We start from the raw sequence: 22104 nt of genomic DNA, 5'->3' as shown, positions 1-22104 counted from the left end.
CTGGGTGATTTTTTTCCTCATCTCCCCTCTAATTTTTCTACCAATCATTTAAATCCATGCCCTCTTGTCACTGATCTCTCTGCTAAGGTGAATAGACCCTTCACCACCACTCTATCCAGGGCCCTCAACGTTTTGTACGTTTCAATCAGATTTCCCCTCAGCCTTCTCTGCTCCAAGGCAAACAACCCCAGCCTATCCAATCATTCCTCAAAGTTGCATTTTCCCAGTCCCGGCAACATGTTTGATAAATCTCCTCTGTCCCCTCTCCAGTGCAATTACATCCTTTCTGTAATGAGGTGACCAGAACTGCACACATTACTCAAGTTGTGGCCTAACCAATGATTTATGCAGTTCCAGCATAACCTCCCTGCTCTTATATTCAATACCTCGGCTAATAAGGGAAAGGATTCCATATGACCTCTTAACCACCTTATCGACCTGTCCTGCTACATTCAGCTATCTGTGGGCATTCACTCTAAGGTCTGTCACTTCCTCTACACTTCTCAGTATTCTCCCATTAATCGTGCATTCCTTTGCCTTATTTGACCTCCCCAAATGCATCATATCGCACTCATCCAGCCTGAATTCAATTTACCACTTCTCTGCCCATCTGACCAGTCCATCAATATCTTCCTGCAGTGTACAGCTATCCTCCTTGCAATCTACCACACGGTCAATCTTTGTATCGTCTGCAAACTTCTTGATTATGCCCTATCTTTACTTCCAAATCGTTAATGTATGCGACATAAAACAGGGGTCCCAGTACTGAGCTGTGTGGAATTTGCTTTTTTTTATTCATTCGTGGGATTTGGGCGTCACTGTCTGGGCCTGTATTTATTGCCCATCCCTCATTGCCCTTGAACTGAGTGGCTTGTGAGGCCATTTAATAGTCCATCACATTGTTGTGGGTCTGGAGTCACATGTGGCCAGACCAGGTAAGGACAGCAGATCTCCTTCCCTAAAGGGCATTAGTGAACCAAATGGGATTTTCAAACAATCGACAATGGTTTCATGGTCACCATTAGAGTCGCTGTTTAATTCCAGAACTATTAATTGATTTCAAATTTCATTATGTGTCATGGTGGGATTCGAATCCACGTCCCCAGAGTGTTTACCTGGGTATGCTGGATTTACAAGTGCAGTGACATTGCCACTACATCACTGCCTCCACTAAATGTTGCTAGAAACATCCGTCCAGTCGCTAAAACGCCTGTCAACAATTACTCTTTCTTTCCTGTCACTGAGCTAATTTTGCATCCGCCTTGCTGCATTTCCCTGCATCTCCTGGGATTTTATTTTTAACAAGTCTGCAATGTGCGCCCTTGCCAAAAACCTTGCTAAAATCCAAGTAGACCGCATCAACGACATTAACCTCATCTATCGTCCTTGTTACTTCATCAAATAATCATGCAAGTTAGTCAGACACAATCTTGCCTTAACACATCTATGGTGATTATCCCTGATGAACCTGTGCCTTTCTAAGTGACAGTTTATCATGTCTCTAAGAATAGATTACAATAATTTTCCCACTCTGAGGTTAGACTGGCTGTCCTGTAGTTATTCGGTCTATCCTTCACTCCCTTTTTAAACAGTGGTACAATGTTAGCAGTTCTCCAATCCTCCATCACCACACCTGTATCCAGTGAGAACTGGAAAATCATGGACATACCTTTGGTTATTCCTTCTGTTGCTTCTTTTAACAACCTGGGGTACATTTCATCACGCCATGGTGATGTATCAACTTTCAATGAGGCTAATTCCATTAGTAATTCCTCTCTGCCTATGTTTATCACATCCAATAATTCACACACCTCCTCCTTAACTACAATATCTGCACCGTTCCCCTCTTTTGTGATGACAGACACAAAGTATTCATTAAGAACCATGTCAGTAACTACTGTCCCTACACATAGGTTACCTTATCAGTCATTAATGGGCTCTACTCGCTCCTTAGTTGTCCTCTTCGCCTTAATGTATTGAAAGAAAAAACATACATGGGTTCATCTTGATTTTGCTTGCCAATATTTTTTTATGATTTCTCCTTGCTTTCGTAAATTCCTTTTTGATATCTGCCTCCACTTTCTATACTCCTCTTGGTTTTCTGTTGTATTGAGTTATCGGTGTGGGACATAAACTTGCCCTTCCTGCTGTATCTTACCCTGTAGGCTCCTTGTCATCCATGGAGCTGGGGAATGAGACTGACTTGATTTATCTACAAAGCGCTGGAACGGACTCGATGAGTTGAAATGTCCCATTCTGCGCCAGAATTGACTAAGGCTCTATGACTCTATGACATGGGTATTCCATTACAACAGCTTTCCTCTACTGGGAAGGTTTATAATGGACTGGACAGTATCACCCTGTTGAACCCCGTGATGTAAGTAAAATGTTTGATGCCCCAGAAAATGGTTAACAAATGTCCTTCACAAACAGAGTAAATCAGTTCAGGCCCACTCACAATTCTGGAGTAATTCACAATGGGGAGTATTTTCTCCTGGTTTTCTCGGCATTGGACAGCAGCCAGGTTGTCACTGTGTCCCCACATCCATGTTGAAAGTCTTGTCGGGGTTCGGTGAGGTAAGACACGTTGCCTGGGCGACAGATTTCTTTAGTTGTGTTACTGTTTCTGTGTTCTCTTCAGTCCAAATGGGATAAACCTGGTCATCATCACCATTCGGTGGTTCATAAAGAGGAGTCACAGTCTCAGCAAATCGAGGGATGAGGGTCCGCTGACACCACAACAGCCTGAGGATAGGACACAGGGCAGTCTTTGTGGTGGACAGGGGTAGACACTGGATGAGGGTCTGCTGATACCCCACCAGCCTGAGGATAGGACACTGGGCAGTCCTTGAGGTGGACAAGGGTAGACACTGGAATTGTGTCCACTGATACTCCACCAGCCTGAGGGTAGGACAAAGGGCAGTCTTTGAGGTGGACAGGGGTAGACACTGGATGAGGGGCAATTGATACTCCACCAGCCTGAGGATAGGTCAGAGGGCAGTCTTTGAGGTGGACAGGGGTAGACACTGGATGAGGCTCCAGTGATACCCCACCAGCCTGAGCAGAGGACACAGAGCAGGCTTTGAGGTGGACAGGGGTAGACACTGGATGAGGGGCAATTGATAATCCACCAGCCTGAGGATAGGACACAGGGCAGTCTTTGAGGTGGACAGGGGTACACACTGGATGAGGGTTTACTGATACCCCACCAGCCTGAGGATAGGACACAGAGCAGTTGTTGAGGTGGACAGGGGTAGACACTGGATGAGGGTTCACTGATACCCACCAGCATGAGGATAGGACACAGTGCAGTCCTTGACGTGGACAGGGGTAGACACTGGAATTGTGTCCACTGATACCCCACTAGCCTGAAGATAGGACACAGGGCAGCCTTTGAGGTGCACAGGGGTGGACAATGGATGAGGGTCCACTGATACCCACCAGCCTGAGGATAGGACACTGGGCAGTCCTTGAGGTGGACAGGGGTAGACACTGGAATTGTGTCCACTGATACTCCACCAGCCTGAGGATAGGACACTGGGCAGTCCTTGAGGTGGACAGGGGTAGACATTGGAATTGTGTCCACTGATACTCCACCAGCCTGAGGGTAGGACACTGGGCAGTCTTTGAGGTGGACAAGGGTAGACACTGGATGAGGGTCCACTGATACCCCACCAGCCTGAGGATAGGACACAAGGCTGTCTTTGAGGTGGACAGGGTTATACACTGGATGGTTTCGAACTGATGTTGGTCTGGGCTGATGTTGGATGAGCCAATTTAGACATATAGAACGATGACACGATGTTACACCAGCTGGGCCTTACGTGGATGGTCTTTTAGTCCAGCTCCCAAAGTAACTGCAGTAGTTCCTGTAAAAGGGTTAAATGTGTGGACACGGTCTGTGGTGATGAGGAGGAGACCATCAATTTATTTCAGCAAGCAGGAAGACTGTGAAAGGTTCCTAACGGCCCCGGCCATACGTTTGTGGAAAATAGTGGGGTTATTGTGGAACCCCTTGTGACAGACATGTCCAGGGGTATCTCTGGTCCTCAGAAGTTAATGTGAATTTAAATTGTTTCTCTAGTTTTACTGGGATACTCCAATAAACATTAGAGATATCCAGCGTGGTGAAGTCAGCCCTGCCGCTGGGAATCCGGGAGAGTAGGGTTGGTGTCTCTCAGACAACCGAGTTCACACAGGGGTGACTGAGTTGAGTTTGTATGGTCAATAGTCAGTCCCCAGCTGCCATCTGGTTTTGTAACCGGCAAAATCGGACAGTTAGTAGTGAATGTGTCTTTGTGAACTGCACCCTTGTATAACAATAACCTGATAGTGTCTGGAATATTTGATATAATCTCAGCTCGGTATGAATACTGCTTCATGGATCATGCAATGGTCAGTTAATTTCTTCAGGTCTGCTCATGTTTCCACAGTCATCTTTATGGGTTGTGAATACACTCAGCACCGACTTGAGAATCGCCTGTACCTCAGGGTGATCAGAGGTGTCTGGTTCACACTCCTCTGATATTTTAATCAGGAATATTGAGGATGCAATAGACACCAGGGCAGGGGTATGTTTTAATGTTCTACAATATACAAATATAGGGATAATCAATTACTGCTGATAACCTTTGAGCACATTACTGCCCAGTAGTCCCTGTCCATTATACAGGATCATATAAAAGGAAGACAGGACTTTGACATGAACTCTGTTCCCTCTCCTACACCACTGTAAGATCTGATCTAGAGTCACCACATCCGTGAACTGCGGAGCCCTCTTTCTGTCCTAGTATTCCATTTACCTTCTGTCCAATTGCAGCATTCACAGTCAGCAGCAGCAGCCTCCTGACTGAAAGAGGTCACTTGGCCCATTGTATCTGTGCTGACCGAAAAACGATCCACCCATTCTAATCCCACTTTCAGCATTTGATCCATCGCTCTGCAGATTACGGTACTTGAGGTGTATATCCAGAATCCTGTTGAATGAGTTGAGGGTTTCTGCCTCAACTACACTTTCAGGCAGTGAGTTCCAGACCCCACCACACTCTGTATGAAAAGGTTTTCCTTATCTCCCCTCTTATCTTTCGACTAATCACTTTAAATCTAGTCCCCGCTAGTCACTGACCTTTCTACTAAGGTGAACAGACCCTTCACCTCCTCTCTGTCCAGATCCCTCAAAATTATGGACATTTCAGTCCGATCTCCTCTCAGCCTTCTCTATTCCAAAGAGAACAACCCCAGCCTATCCAATCGTTCCTCACAGCTGCAATTTTTCTAGTCCGAGCAACATCCTCATAAATCTCCTCTGTACCCTCTCCAGTGCAATTGGATCCTTTCTGTAATGAGGTGACCAGAATTGCACTCAGTACTCAAGTTGTGGCCCAGCCAATGAGTTATACAGTTCCAGCATAATTTCGCTGCTCTTATATTCTATACCTCAGCTAATAAAGGAAAGGATTCCATCTGCCTTCTCCACCATATTATTATTGAATCTGCTTCCACCTTGTTTTCAGGCAGTGAATTCCAGATCCCAACAACTCGCTGTGTAAGAACATTCTCCTCATTTCACCTCTGGTTCTTTGTCAATTACCTTCAATCTGTGTCTTCTTAATACTGAACTTTCTGACACTGGAAACATTTTCACACTAATTACCCGATCAAAACCCTTCATGAATTTGAATTCTATATTAAATCCCCTCTTTCCCTTCACTGCTCTAAAGAGAAAAATCCCAGCTTTTCCCATCTCTCCATGAGATCCCTGGTACCAATCTAGTAAATCACCTCAGTATCTTCACAAAGTCCTTGACATCCTTACCAAAGTGTGGTGATCAGAATTGGACACAATTCTCCAGCTGGGACCTAACCAATGATGTATAAAAATCAGCATTTCCTCCTGAGTTTTATTACTCTGTGCTGTGTTTATAAAGCCAAGGACACGATATGTTGTTTTTTTTAGCAGCCTTCTCAGTGTCCTGCTGCCTCATAAATTAGTACAGCCTGAGGTCTGTCCATTCAACCATCCACATTATTTTGCCTTTCCTCATATTTCCTACCGATATGTATCACTTCACAGTTCAATGTGTAAAGTTCAATCTGCCGGGTGACTGGCCATTTCACCAGTCACTCTCTGTCCTCATTGGGACAGACCAGGCTCCATCCTCAGGCTGTGCTGAGTAAGCGGCTTTCACCCAATATGGTACTGAGCTCCAAATAGAGCAGAAAAGACTCACTTCTATCCCCGGCTTGTGTTAATCCCACCCGGTGTGGCACTGACACACACAGATAGCAGGAAAGACCCAATTCAATCCCCGGTGTGTCTTAATCCCACCCGGTGTGGTCCTGACCCACACAGAGAGCAGGAAAGACCCAATTCAATCCCTGGCCTGTGTTAATCTCTCCCGGTGGTACTGACCCAGGCACAGAGAGCAGGAAAGATTCAATTCTATCCCTGGACGGTGTTAATCTCACCCGGTGTGGTCCTGACCCACACAGAGAGCAGGAAAGACCCAATTCAATCCCTGGCCTGTGTTAATCTCTCCCGGTGGTACTGACCCAGGCACAGAGAGCAGGAAAGATTCAATTCTATCCCTGGACGGTGTTAATCTCACCCGGTGAGGTACTGACCCACACAGAGAGCAGGAAAGACCCAATTCTGTCCCCGGCTTGTGTTAAATCGTCCCGGTGTTGTATTGACCCACACAGAGAGCAGGAAAGACCCAATTCTATCCCCGGCCTCTTAATCCCACACAGTGTGGTACTGACCCACACAGAGAGCAGGAAAGGACCAATTCTATCCCTGATCTGTGTCACTTCCACCCGATGTGGTAATGACCCCCACGTACACACAGAGAGCAGGAAAGGACCATTCTCTCCCTGATCTGTGTCATTCCCACATCGTGTGGTACCGACCCCCATATACACAGACACAGCAAGAAATTTCTATTTCTCTCCCTGGCCTGTGCCAATCCAACATGTTGTGTTAATGACCCCCACACACAGAGCAGGAGATTTCCATCTCTCTCCCTCGCCTGTGTTAATCCAACAAGGTATGTTCCAAGTACAAGTAACGATCAGCCTCTGCTTAAAATTGCTGTCCGTCTATCCCTGATCTGTGTTACTTCCACACAGTGTGGTTTTGACCAAACAAACAGAGCAGGAAAGGACTAATTCTCTCCCTCATCTGTGTTAATCCAACATGATGTTTTCCTGAACCATATCAAAGTACAAGTAATGATCAGCCTCTGCTTAAAATTGTTGACCGTCTGTTGTGCATATCAGGTAAGGTTTCAATGGTTTTTGTTTCCACAGACTCAAAGAATCATACAGCACGGAGGAGGCTATTTGGCCCATCGTGTCTGTGCATGCTGTTTGAAGGAGCAATCCCATTTGTCCCTCTCCTCTACATAATTACCACTTCGCTGAAAATCTCCTCTGATACTATTGAATCAATTTTCTTTTTTAAATTTATTATTGAATCTGCTTCACCACTCTTTCAGGTTGTGAATTCCGGTTTATAATAGATCAATGCATTTTTGTTGGCCCATCACCTTAAAAATGTGTCCTCTGGTTACTGACAGTACTTCCAGTGAAACCAAATTCTCTGTCTTTGCTCCATCAAATATTGTTCAAGATTTTGCATATCTCTATTCAATCTCCATTTAACATTACTGCTCTAAACAGAACAATTCCAGTTTACAGTCAAGGGACACGAGATAGAGGGGAGGGCGTTGAATTCAGCTCGGACTCGAACACAAAACACCATCACCTCCACATTCCCCTCCTCCGAGCCAAACACCATCTAGACTTGGACAGAAATCACCGTTCCTTCATCATCACTGGGTTAAAAGCCTGAAATCCTTTCTGTAACAGCATTGTGGGAACACATTCACCACACGGACTGCAGTGGTTCAGGATGAAGGCCCATCATTTTCTGATGGTAACCAGGCATGGGGAAGTAATGCCAGCCTTGTCAGTATCACTCATATCTTGAGAACAAATAGACAGGAAATAAAATGGGAATAAAATCAATGTGTTTGTAACTGACTGATTGAAGTGATCAAAGAGAGAGACGTCATAACCCAATATAGTAAATTGTCAGCACAACTCACCTCACCTGGCCCTTGTGTTAGCCTTTCTTCTGTTATCTGTGTGAGGATACAAGTAACAATGAGCCGCTGGCTCAAGAACCGCTGGACATCAATTGTACACATGAAATAAGGACTCAATGGATTCTGTTACCATAGAATCGGAGAATCACAAAGCATGGAAGCAGTCCATTGTCCCATCGTACCTGTGCCATCTTTGAAAGAGCTTTTTATTTTGCCCCTCTTTCCTCCTCTTTTCCCAAAGCCCTGCAAATCCCCCTCTGCAGCATTTATCCAGTTCCCTTTTGAAACTTGCTCTTGAATCTACTTCCAGCACATCTTCAGGCCGTGTATTCCAGGTTAAAGCAACTCACTGTATAAAAAAATGTTTTCCTTATGGCACCTCTGCATCTTTTGCCAAGTATTTTGAGTCTTGCTATCGGTCCTTTTCCCAAAGGAAACAGTTTAGCCTTACTCTGTCAAAACAGCACATAATTGTGATCTGTTCCATTAAATTCCCCCCTTTACCTGATCTACTCTGATTCCTGTTTCTGTAGTCTCCCCATGTTCCTGAACTCCCACATTACTAGACCATTCCAGTAAATCTCCTCTGCACCTTCTCCAACATTCTGACATCCTTTCTAATAAGTAATGCTCAGAATTGGACACAATTCCTCAGCTGAGACCTAACCAGTGATTTACAAAGTTTCAGTTGACTTCCTTGCTTTTGCACGTTATGCCTCTATTTATAAAGCTCGATATCCTGGATGTGTTTTTAGTAATTTTATCGACTTGTTCTGCTATATTCAAAGACATCTGTTCATGCACCCAATTTAAAATTGCCCCATTTCATTTACATTGCCTCACCTTATTCTTCCTCCCTTACCCCATGTCTGCACTAAATTTCATCTGCTTCATTTCCTCATTTCATCAGTCTCCCTGAATCCTTCTGACATCATCCTCATTTTTTTTGCATTTCCGAGTTTCTGTCACCTGAGTACACTGAAATTATGCCTTTTATATATAAGTAAATGTCACACACAAACACAATACACAGATATATATTTATGTATGTTTCCATAAAGAAGCAATGGCCCGAATACCGACCATTGGGGAGCATCACTGTATAATCCCCTCCACTGTCTGAGCAACAATAGATCACCACTTCCCTCTGTATTCTATCCCTTAGCCAATGTCATATCCACACTGTTACTGCCTCTTGAATCCATGAGGTTCAGACTTCCTAACGAATCTGTTAAATGGCATTTGATTCCACGACTTTTGATTGTTCATATACAAAGTAGCAACCGTGCTATCCGCAGCAACACTCTCCATTACTGCATCAAAGAATTTGATCAAGTTTTTCAGACATGATTTGCCACTAATATATCTTCTGGACCTTCTTGTCATTTATAAACTCATGCTATTTAAACCACAAATATCTTGTCCCAGATTACAGACGCTACAAGCTTCCCCAACATTTCAGTGAGGTTAGACTGATGGGTCAGTATTTCCCGGGTGCAGCCGATCACTACTGTTTTGAACAGGGTGTAGAATTTGCAACACTTCAGTCCTCTGACATCACTGCCATATCCAAGGAGGATTGGACGATTCGGGCCAGTGGCTCCGCTATTTCCAACATTCCTTCCCTCAGCAACCCTCATACATCCCATCTAGACTGGATAATTGTTTATTGCGGTACAGAAAGTGTTGGATTGAAAGGTGTTGACTGAACTTGTTTGTTTAGTGACTGTATTTAATGTAAGTCTCCATGGACCCTAATTGTGTCATTGGAGGGTTTCCCACTTCTATTAATACAGGACTCCTTCCAATGTGTTATCCCGTAGTATCAGCGGGAGCCTCCACCGCGCCCACCCCCGCCTCCATCCCTCTCACCGGCACTGACAGGGATAAGTGGCTCCAGAGAGAGGGAGAGGATAGATCAGAATCTGAGAACAATCGTTTGGAATGTGACAACAATGGGTCAGAATCCGAGAACAATCGCTTGGAATATGACAACAATGGGTCAGAATCCGAGAACAATCGATTGGAATGTGACAACAATGGACAGGAGTTTCTCGTGGGCGTCTGACTATCTTTCTACAAATTATCATCGGCTTTCTTTACAATATCGGATCTATTTCGCGCTTTTGACTATTCAAACGATTTACTATCCGGTCCTCATTGTTGGTGTCCCTGGTAAGTCTCTCTCTACCCAGCTATTAATGTTATAACCGATGATTAACTTCAGTACTGTTCTAGTCAATTACTCTGCCCTTCTTGCGAATATTATTGTTCCTGGTAAACCTCTCTATCCAGCTATTAGAACTATAGATCATGTTTCACTGAATTGCTCTTCCTTTTATTTAAATATTGGGAATACTAAATCCACTGCCATCGGTTTCTGTCACAAATTATGTCCCTGTCCACCGACTCTATCACACTCCCTGCCCAATGTCTGAGAACAAACCAGCCTCTTCACAACGTCAGCGATTCCTTTCATCCTAAGCCGACACAGTTATCATGCTGGACAGGGCACGAGTCCAAGAGTACCCTGCATGGACCGGTAGACTGAACAGGGGTCTGGATGGCATATCAACAACCTGTTCCAGCAGCTTGGAAACTTGGCCTATGCATGTTCACTGACCGCCTGTGTTAGTCACTCTCAGTTAAGCATCCATTCAGCTGGCACAAGGAATCCCCTCTGGGGTTATTTAAAAGGACCGAGCATCCAACTTGCAGGTGAGGGCATTTGACTTACTTCTGCTATTGTAAAGTTAGTGGAGGTGCTGTGGATGGTTTTCTGGAGTTTGTGTTGTGAGCTGCTGCAGACATTCAGAGAGGACAGAGGATTTAGTGATCCAACTCTAGACGAGGTATCGGGACTGTAGTTACAGTGTCTCTGGGTCTGTAACATGATCAACAAATGGAGCAGAGGCTGCAGAGAGGGAAAGCTCTGGATGGGAACCAAATGAGGTCAGTGGAGAGTTAGGATGTATGAACGAAAGCCTGTAAGGAACGAGATAATGAAGTCAGCGTGACTAAGGGAAAGAGTAGGCAGGGAGCAGATGATGAAAGCAAAGGGACTGGTGGTCTGAGGTGTACTTGTTTTAATGCAAGAAGTGTAGTAGGTAAGGCAGATGAGCTTAGGGCCTGGATTAGTACCTGGGAGTATGATGTGATTGCTATTACTGAGACTTGGTTAAGGGAAGGGCATGATTGGCAACTAAATATCCCAGGATACCGATGCTTCAGGCGTGATAGAGAGGGAGGTAAAAGGGGTGGAGGAGTTGCATTACTGGTCAAAGAGGATATCACAGCTGTGCTGAAGGAAGGCACTATGGAGGACTCGAGTTGTGAGGGAATATGGGCAGAACTCAGAAATAGGAAGGGTGTGGTAACAATGTTGGGGCTGTACCACAGGCCTCCCAACAGCGAGCGTGAGATAGAGGTACAAATATGTAAACAGATTATGGTAAGCTGTAGGAGCAACAGGGTGGTGGTGACAGGAGATTTTAATTTTAGAACATAGAACATAGAACATAGAACATTACAGCGCAGTACAGGCCCTTCAGCCTTCGATGTTGCGCCGACCTGTGAAACCATCTGACCTACACTATTCCATTTTCATCCATATGTCTATCCAATGACCACTTAAATGCCCTTAAAGTTGGCGAGTCCACTACTGTTGCAGGCAGGGCGTTCCACGCCCCTACTACTCTCTGTGCAAAGAAACTACCTCTGACATCTGTCCTATATCTATCACCCCTCAACTTAAAGCCACGTCCCCTCGTGTTTGCCATCACCATCCGAGGAAAAAGGCTCTCACTATCCACCCTATCTAACCCTCTGATTATCTTATATGTCTCTATTAAGTCACCTCTTCTCCTCCTTCTCTCTAACGAAAACAACCTCAAGTCCCTCAGCCTTTCCTCATAAGACCTTCCTTCCATACCAGGCAACATCCTAGTAAATCTCCTCTGCACCTTTTCCAAAGCTTCCACATCCTTCCTACAATGCGGTGACCAGAACTGCACGCAATACTCCAGGTGCGGCCGCACCAGAGTTCTGTACAGCTGCAGCATGACCTCGTGGCTCCTAAACTCGATCCCCCTACTAATAAAAGCTAACACACCATATGCCTTCTTAACAGCTCTATTAACCTGGGTGGCAACTTTCAGGGATTTATGTACCTCGAAACCAAGATCTCTCTGCTCATCTACACTACCAAGAATCTTCCCATTAGCCCAGTATTCTGCAATCCTGTTACTCCTTCCGAAGTGAATCACCTCACACGTTTCTGCATTAAACTCAATTTGCCATCTCTCAGCCCAGCTCTGCTGCCTACCTATGTCCCTCTGTAACCTACAACATCCTTCGGCACTATCCACAACTCCACCGACCTTCGTGTCATCCGCAAATTTACCAACCCACCCTTCTATACCCTCATCCAGGTCATTTATAAAAATGACAAACAGCAGTGGCCCCAAAACAGATCCTTGCGGTACACCACAAGAAACTATACTCCAGGATGAACATTTACCATCAACCACCACCCTCTGTCTTCTTTCAGCTAGCCAATTTCTGATCCAAAGCACTAATTCACCTTCAATCCCATACTTCTGTATTTTCTGCAATAGCCTACCGTGGGGAACTTTATCAAACGCCTTACTGAAATCCATATAGACCACATCCACGGCTTTACCCTCATCCACCTGTTTGGTCACCTTGTCAAAAAACTCAATAAGGTTTGTGAGGCACGACCTACACTTCACAAAACAGTGCTGACTATCTCTAATGAACTTATTCTTTTCAAGATGATTATAAATCCTATCTCTTATAACCTTTTCCAACATTTTACCCACAACCGAAGTAAGACTCACAGGTCTATAATTACCAGGGCTGTCTCTACTCCCCTTCTTGAACAAGGGGACAACATTTGCTATCCTCCAGTCTTCTGGCACTATTCCTGTCTAAAATGACGACATAAAAATCAAGGACAAAGGCTCTGCAATCTCCTCCCTGGCTTCCCAGAGAATCCTAGGATAAATCCCATCTGGCCCAGGGGACTTATCTATTTTCAAACTTTCCAAAATTGCTAACACCTCCTCCTTGTGAACCTCAATCCCATCTAGCCTAGTAGTCTGTATCTCAGTATTCTCCTCGACAACATTTTCTTTCTCCACTGTCAATACTGACGAAAAATATTCATTTAACACTTCCCCTATCTCCTCCGATTCCACACACAACTTCCCACTATTATCCTTGATTGGCCCTAACCTATCTCCAGTTATTCTTTTATTCCTGATATACCTAGAGAAAGCCTTAGGGTTTTCTTTGATCCTATCCGCCAATGGCTTCTCGTGTCCTCTCCTTGCTCTTCTTATCTCTCCATTTAGATCTTTCCTGGCTAGCTTGTAACTCTCAAGCGCCCTAACTGAGCCTTCACGTCTCATCCTAACATAAGCCTTCTTCTTCCTCTTGACAAGCTCTTCAACTTCTTTAGTAAACCACGGCTCCCTCGCTCGACAACTTCCTCCCTGCCTGACAGGTACATACTTATCAAGGACACGCAGTAGCTGCTCCTTGAATAAGCTCCACATTTCGATTGTGCCCATCCCCTGCAGTTTCCTTCCCCATCCTACGCATCCTAAATCTTGCCTAATCGCATCATAATTTCCTTTCCCGCAGCTATAATTCTTGCCCTGCGGTATATCCCTGTCCCTGCCCATCGCTAAGGTAAACCTAACCGAATTGTGATCACCATCACCAAAGTGCTCACCAACTTCTAAATCTAACTCCTGGCCGGGTTCATTACGCAGTACCAAATCCAATGTGGCATCGCCCCTGGTTGGGATGTCGACATACTGTGTCAGAAAACCCTCCTGCACACACTGGACAAAAACTGACCCATCTAAAGTACTCGAACTATAGTATTTCCAGTCAATATTTGGAAAGTTAAAGTCCCCCATAACCACTACCCTGTTACTCTCGCTCCTGTCAAGAATCCTCTTTGCTATTCTTTCCTCTACATCTCTGGAACTATTTGGAGGTCTATAGAAAACTCCCAACAGGGTGATCTCTCCTCTCCTGTTTCTAACCTCGGCCCAGAATACCTCAGTAGACGAGTCCTCAAACGTCCTTTCTGCCGCTGTAATACTTTCCTTGATTAACAATGCCACACACCGCCCTCTTTTACCATCTTCTCTGTTCTTAGTGAAACATCTAAATCCCGGATCCCGCAACATCCATTCCTGTCCCTGCTCTACCCATGTCTCTGAAATGGCCACAGCATTGAAAGAACAAAGAAAAGAACAAAGAAAGAACAAAGAACAAAGAAAATTACAGCACAGGAACAGGCCCTTCGGCCCTCCAAGCCTGCGCCGATCCAGATCCTCTCTCTAAACATGTCGCCTATTTTCTAAGGTTCTGTATCTCTTTTCTTCCTGCCCATTCATGTATCTGTCTAGATACATCTTAAAAGACTCCATCGTGCCCGCATCTACCACCTCCGCTGGCAATGCGTTCCAGGTGCCCACCACCCTCTGCGTAAAGAACTTTCCACGCATATCCCCCCTAAACTTTTCCCCTTTCACTTTGAACTCGTGTCCTCTAGTAATTGAAACCCCCACTCTGGGAAAAAGCCTCTTGCTATCCACCCTGTCTATACCACTCATGATTTTGAGTGGGATTCACTTAATGTTAGAGGTCTAGATGGAGCAGAATTTGTAAGGAGCATCCAGGAGGGTTTTCTAGAGCAGGATGTAAATAGTCCAACTCGGGAAGGGGCCATACTGGAATTGGTGTTGGGGAATGAGCCAGGCCAGGTGGTTGAAGTTTCAGTAGGGGACTACTTTGGGAATAGTGATCACAATTCCGTAAGTTTTAGAATACTCATGGGCAAAGACGAGAGTGGTCCTAAAGGACGAGTGCTAAATTGGGGGAAGGCCAACTATACCAAAATTCGGCAGGAGCTGGGGAATGTAAATTGGGAGCAGCTGTTTGAAGGTAAATCCACATTTGATATGTGGGAGGCTTTTAAAGAGAGGTTGATTAGCGTGCAGGAGAGACATGTTCCTGTGAAAATGAGGGATAGAAATGGCAAGATTAGGGAACCATGGATGACAGGTGAAATTGTGAGACTAGCTAAGAGGAAAAAGGAAGCATACATAAGGTGTAGGCGGCTGATGAAAGACGAAGATTTGAAAGAATATCGGGATTGTAGGCGCAATCTGAAACGAGGAATTAAGAGGGCTAAAAGGGGTCATGAAATATCTTTAGCAAACAGGGTTAAAGAAAATCCCAAAGCATTTTATTCATATATAAGGAGCAAGAGGGTAACTGGAGAAAGGATTGGCATACTAAAGGACAAAGGAGGAATGTTATGCGTGGAGTCAGAGAAAATGGGTGAGATTCTGAACGAGTACTTTGCATCGGTATTCACCGAGGAGAGGGACATGACGGATGTTGAGGTTAGGAACAGATGTTTGATTACTCTAGGTCAAGTCGGCATAAGGAGGGAAGAAGTGTTGGGTATTCTAAAAGGCATTATGGTGGACAAGTCCCCAGGTCCGGATGAGATCTATCCCAGATTTCTGTGGGAAGCGAGAGAGGAAATAGTTGGGGCCTTAACAGATATCTTTGCAACATCCTTAAACACGGGTGAGGTCCCGGAGGACTTGAGAATTGCTAATGTTGTCCCCTTGCTTAAGAAGGGTAGCAGGGAAAATCCAGGTAATTATAGACCGGTGAGTCTGACGTCAGTGGTAGGGAAGCTGCTGGAGAAGATACTGAGGGATAGGATCTATCCCCATCTGGAGGAAAATGGGCTTATCAGTGATAGGCAACATGGTTTTGTGCAGGGAAGGTCATGTCTTACCAACTTAATAGAATTCTTTGAGGAAGTGACAAAGTTGATTGATGAGGGAAGGGCTGTAGATGTCACATACATGGACTTCAGTAAGGCGTTTGATAAGGTTCCCCATGGTAGGCTGATGGAGAAAGTGAAGGCGCATGGGGTCCAAGGTGTACTAGCTAGATGGATAAAGAACTGGCTGGGCAACAGGAGACAGAGAGTAACAGTGGAAGGGAGTTTCTCAAAATGGAGACGTGTGACCAGTGGTGTTCCACAGGGATCCGTGCTGGGACCACTGTTGTTTGTGATATACATAAATGATTAGGAGGAAAGTATAGGTGGTCTGATTAGCAAGTTTGCAGACGACACTAAGATTGGAGGAGTAGCAGATAGTGAAGGGGACTGTCAGAGAATACAGCAGAATATAGATAGATTGGAGAGTTGGGCAGATAAATGGCAGATGGAGTTCAATCAGGGCAAATGCGAGGTGATGCATTTTGGAAGATCCAATTCAAGAGTGAACTATACAGTAAATGGAAAAGTCCTGGGGAAAATTGATGTACAGAGAGATTTGGGTGTTCAGGTCCATTGTTCCCTGAAGGTGGCAACGCAGGTCAATAGAGTGGTCAAGAAGGCATACGGCATGCTTTCCTTCATCGGACGGGGTATTGAGTACAAGAGTTGGCAGGTCATGTTACAGTTGTATAGGACTTTGGTTCGGCCACATTTGGAATACTGCGTGCAGTTCTGGTCGCCACATTACCAAAAGGATGTGGATGCTTTGGAGAGGGTGCAGAGGAGGTTCACCAGGATGTTGCCTGGTATGGAGGGCGCTAGCTATGAAGAGAGGTTGAGTAGATTAGGATTATTTTCATTCGAAAGACGGAGTTTGTGGGGGGACCTGATTGAGGTGTACAAAATCATGAGAGGTATAGACAGGGTGGATAGCAAGAAGCTTTTTCCCAGAGTGGGGGATTCAATTACAAGGGGGCACGAGTTCAAAGTGAGAGGGAAAAAGTTTAGGGGGGATATGCGTGGAAAGTTCTTTACGCAGACGGTGGTGGGTGCATGGAACGCATTGCCAGCGGAGGTGGTAGACGCGGGCACGATAACATCTTTTCAGATGTATCTAGACAGATACATGAATGGGCAGGAAGTAAAGAGATACAGACCCTTGGAAAATAGGCGACAGGTTTAGATGGAGGATTTGGATCAGCGTAGGCTTGGAGGGCCGAAGGGCCTGTTCCTGTGCTGTAATTTTCTTTGTTCTTTGTTCTTTGTAAAGAGGGAGGGGGCTTTCCGCTACCCACCCCGGGTTTCCCAAGAGTACTTTTCCTACCTGCACCTAACCCAGGAGCAGTGTGTGAGGTGACTCTGATTCAATAAGGAGGTGGTCACATAGCAGTGTCCCCTCCTGTAACACGACCTGGAGCCTCACACCAGGGTGAGGACGGAGCTGTCCATAGCCGTAAAGGTCACAGTTTCATTGAACTTCTATGTATCAGGATCTTCCCATGCAGCAGCGTGTGACGTATCCATTATCTATCTCTATGCTGTCCAATGATGTATCTGCTGGTTAATGGAGGCCATCTATGTCGGGTGAGGTGATTATATAATTTTCACCTCCGCAGGGTGAAGCAGGGTGAGAGGTCCCGTGGCTTTGTCAGGGTAGCGGGATTCCTGCTGGTGGAGGTGGCTCTGCGCGGCCCGAATGTCAACGGGGAGAGGTACAGGAAGTGAAAGAACTCTCACTCCATTAATGTACAGTTAGTGTGTGAGCATGCCCAGTACATCATGTTGGTGAATGTCCACTATCCTGGCAGCAGTCACCACACCTTCATTCTGAAGCAGGCAGCCGGTCCCAACACTTCGGGCCTCTCTGCAGAACCAGAATGCGGCTCCTCGGAGACAATGCCTACCTCACTCTGTACATCACTCCTAATTCTACCCCCAGCATGAATGCCAACAAACCGCATGAAAATAACCCGTGTATAATGTGAGCAATGGAGTCACCAGGAACATGGTGGAACAGACCATCGGTGTGATGAAGCAATGCTTCCGATGTCTGAACCGCTCGGGGGAGCCCTCCAGTACCCACTGGAGCAGGTGTCCAAGTTCATGGTGTTCTGCTGCATCCTTCATATCATCACCATCATGAGGACACAGGCATTGGCACCTGGAATCCGGAGGCTACCTCAGGAGGAGGAGTGAGGGAGGATATTTCCTGGATGCCTTTGAACCGGGCAGGCTGTCGGAGAGACCCTGCTAGAATTTCGGTTCCCACAGGACAACTTCCCTTTCCCACCATGGATCCTCCATTCTCCCCCATTACACCCATCTGAGACGCCCCATCACAGTGTCCTGCAATAAAAAAACACCAACAAAAACCTTTTCATTGACATCTTTATCCAATAACACATCCAATTATACAAACAAAGCTGAACTATTCACCCTTGAATATTCCCTTAGTGCCTGTCTTGTGGATCCCTCGACTTGCCTAGTGCTCCGACACAGTGTTTCCCCAGTGACTGCAGCATGGCTGGTGGAAGGCTGCTGACTTTCGCTGGGGGAGACTGCAGATGGCCTTGCAGGACGTCCTCGAGCAGCTCTGGGCCTTGAGGGCACGGATTCAGACTGCACCACCACGACATGGGCAGCAGCAGCCTGGGCTGGCTAATGGGTAACAACAAGGACATTGGTGGAGTGCCAGTGAAAGGAGAACAAATACTGTCATCCTGAGAGAGGACAGCAGGTTCATACTCCACGGAGACACTGTCACTCCCACGGGGCGACATCTCAGTAATCTCAGTAATCTACTGGATCACAGATTGCTGGACTGTTGTGAGAGCCTGCAAACCCCTTTGAACACCGAGATCCACAGCCATGATGACAGCAGTCTGATCCTGCATGGCAGCAAGCAGTCTGAGTTTCCACTGCATCACAGAGACGTTGGGTGTCTGCCGTCTGTGCTGCAGTGGAAGCTGAGACAATGGTCACCAGACACTGCATCAAGGCTGGGTCCGCTAGTGCTGTCATGGAGTTAGTGACCACTTCCATAGGGGAAAAATGGGCTTCAAGCTCTGTGCAATGTCCTGTGCCATGTTGGAGCTGGACTCCTCCATGTTCTTTGATAGTGACAACAGACTGTCTGACAGGCCTGTCAATGGACAAAGTATCTCAGTGTCCATATCCATCATCATTCTCCTGTATGCTGCTCCAGCAAAGTTCATATCTGAGTCCTGTGTATTATAACTCGTTTGTGACATTGCCCTCCGGTCATCTGACGCATGAACTATCCTTTCCCCCTGGCCTGGCTGCAGCTCACTCGTGCTCGGTGACTCACCACGTGTAGATTCTGACTCTTTACCAGCCTCTAAAGCACACACAGTGTAGGTATTTGATCTGTTGTCTGTGAGTATCAGACCAAGTGATGGGGCTTCACCATCAGTGCTGTGCTGCTGCTCTCTCTCTGTCTCCTGGAGCTGCTGTGACTGGGAAGCTGCCAGTTTTCAGTTATCGTTGGAAAGTATAAATCAGAATTGGAAGGTTGGGGTGTGGGATTGGGGGTGGGATGGAAAGCAGGAGGTCCATGGTCCCATCTGCAGCTTGTACATCATCCCAGACAGCAAGATGAGGGGGAGGTAGGAGTTAAGAAGGGACATAAGGCAGGAACATAGCAACAGCCTGAATGCTGTCGGCGAGGCCGGATGCCACGGGCTCTGTGACAGCCAGTCCCATGATGTGGAGACCCATCTCCTCCCTCAGGCTCAGGGGATGAAGATATGCCTGGCCCCCGCTAGTTCACTTCTGCCCCCTGTGATTATGGGCCACCTTGTCCTGTAAGAGAGGGGGTGGAATATCAGTAATTGTGTTTCATAGTGTTTGTGTGATGTGCCTTCCATAGCTCAATAGCTGGTGGTATGTGGAGACAGTGAGATGTGGGTGTGAGGCTGGTATCAGTGGAAGGTGTGTGAGGGTGAGGTGGAGTATGTGAATGTTATGTGTGAGTCCTGAGTGTTAGGGACAGCTGATGGGTGAGTGATAGGGGTGTGGTACATTGAGCAGTGTGAGAGGTTGAAAGGTATTATTGAATCTGCTTCCACCATGTTTTAAGGCAATGAATTCCAGATCAAAACAACTTGCTGTGTAAGAAAATTCTCCTCATTTCACCTCTGGTTCTTTGTCAATTACCTTCAATCTGTGTCTTCTTAATACTGCACTTTCTGACACTGGAAACAGTTTCACATTAATTACCCTATCAAAACACCTCATGATTTTGAATTCTATATTCAATCTCCCCTTACCCGTCAGTGCTCTAAAGCGAACAATCCCAGCTTTTCAAATTTCTCAACGTAAATGAATTCCCAGATCCCTGGTACCATTCCAGAAAATCACCTCAGTATCTTCACTAAGTCCTTGACATCCATACCAAACCGTGGTGATCAGAATTGGACACAATTCTCCAGCTGGGATCTAACCAATGATGTATAAACATCAGCATTTCCTCCAGAGTTTTATTACTCTGTATCTCTCTCTCTCACACCAAAGACACTACATCTTACCTTCTAAGATCTGTGTGTGTACACGCCACTTCTCTCTAATCCTTCACCCGATTTATAATGGTACCATTGAGTTTATATTGTTTCACCTCATATTTCCTACCCAAATGTCTCACTTCACATTTCACTGTGTTAAATTACATCTGCCATGTTCCTGTCCATTTCACCAGTCAGTCTCTGTCCTCCTGAAGTCTGTTACTATCCTTCAGACTGTTTATTAACATTTCTGAGATTCCTGCCCTCTGAAAACTTTGACATTATCCTCTCTGTACACAAGCCCATTGCATTAACATACAGCAACAGTGATCCCAACAGTAACCCTGCGGAACCCCACTGTGTACTTCCCTCCAGACTGATCAACAACCATTCTCTACTACTGTCTGCTTTCTGTCACTGACCTAATTTCCTGCATGCTGACATTGAGAATAAAAAAAGGACTTCCATTTATGTAACGCCTTCATGATCACTGCATGTCCCAAAGCGATTTACAACCAACGAGTCGTTTTTAACGTTTAGTCAGTCTTGTAAATGCAGGAAAAACAAAGTCAATTCCCGCACAGCAAGATCCCACAAGTAGCAGTGTGATCATGATCAGATCTGTTTTTGTGATGTTGAATTGAGGGGTAAATGTTGACCAGGACACTGGGAATAATTCCCCTGACCTTCAAAATAATTCCATGGGATCTTTACATCCACCTGAGTGGGCAACACGGGGCCTGGCTTTACCTTTTCGTTGATAAGGCGGTACCTCTGACAGTGAAACACTCCCTCAGTACTGCACTGCAGTGTCAGCCTTGATTCTTGTGATCAAGTCCTGCAGTGACACTTGATCCTAGACGCTTGTGATTGAAAGGGGAGAGAGCGACAAACTGAGCCACTGCTGACATTGGTCCTTTAATCCCATGTGTTTCTAATTTGGTAACACGGCTGTTATGTGGTAATTTATCAAACAGCTGCTGAAAGGATAGGAATATTGGGAAAGTACAGGCTGGAACAATCATAGAATCATAGAATAGCACAGCCCTGAATGATGTCATTCGGCCCATCAAGTCAGTGCTGAACCCTTTCAAAGAACAATCCAGTTAGTCCCACTCCCTGACTCTTTCACTATATCCGAACATTTTTTATTCTTCAGATATTTATCCAATTCCCTTTTGGGATATACTACTGAATCTGTATCCATCAGCCTATCAGACAGTGCATCCCAAATCCAAACCACTCAGAAACAAAAATCCTCATGTCTGCTTCTTTTACCAATCGCCTTAAATCTGTGTCTCTTATTACCGGTCCCTTGGACATTGGAAACAGTTTCTCTTTATTTAATTTATCTAAACCCTTCCTAATGTTAAACATCTCAATCGAATCTCCTCTGAAAGTTCTCTGCTCGAAGCAGAACAACCCCAGCTACATAACTGTCATCCCTCATGCCTGCACAAATTCTCGTAAAACAGTTCTGTACCCTCTCCGAAGACTTCATGTCCTTCCTAAAGTGTGGTTCCCAGTATTCGACACAAGACTTCAGGTGCAGCTGAACTAGTATTTTATATATGTTTCACATAATGTCCTTGCTTTTGCTTTTTTTGCCTCTATTTATAAAACCGAGGAT

Source organism: Heterodontus francisci, unplaced genomic scaffold (genome assembly GCF_036365525.1).
Source record: "Heterodontus francisci isolate sHetFra1 unplaced genomic scaffold, sHetFra1.hap1 HAP1_SCAFFOLD_735, whole genome shotgun sequence".
Classification (NCBI taxonomy): Eukaryota; Metazoa; Chordata; class Chondrichthyes; order Heterodontiformes; family Heterodontidae; genus Heterodontus; species Heterodontus francisci.
This window is presented reverse-complemented; position numbering follows the sequence as displayed.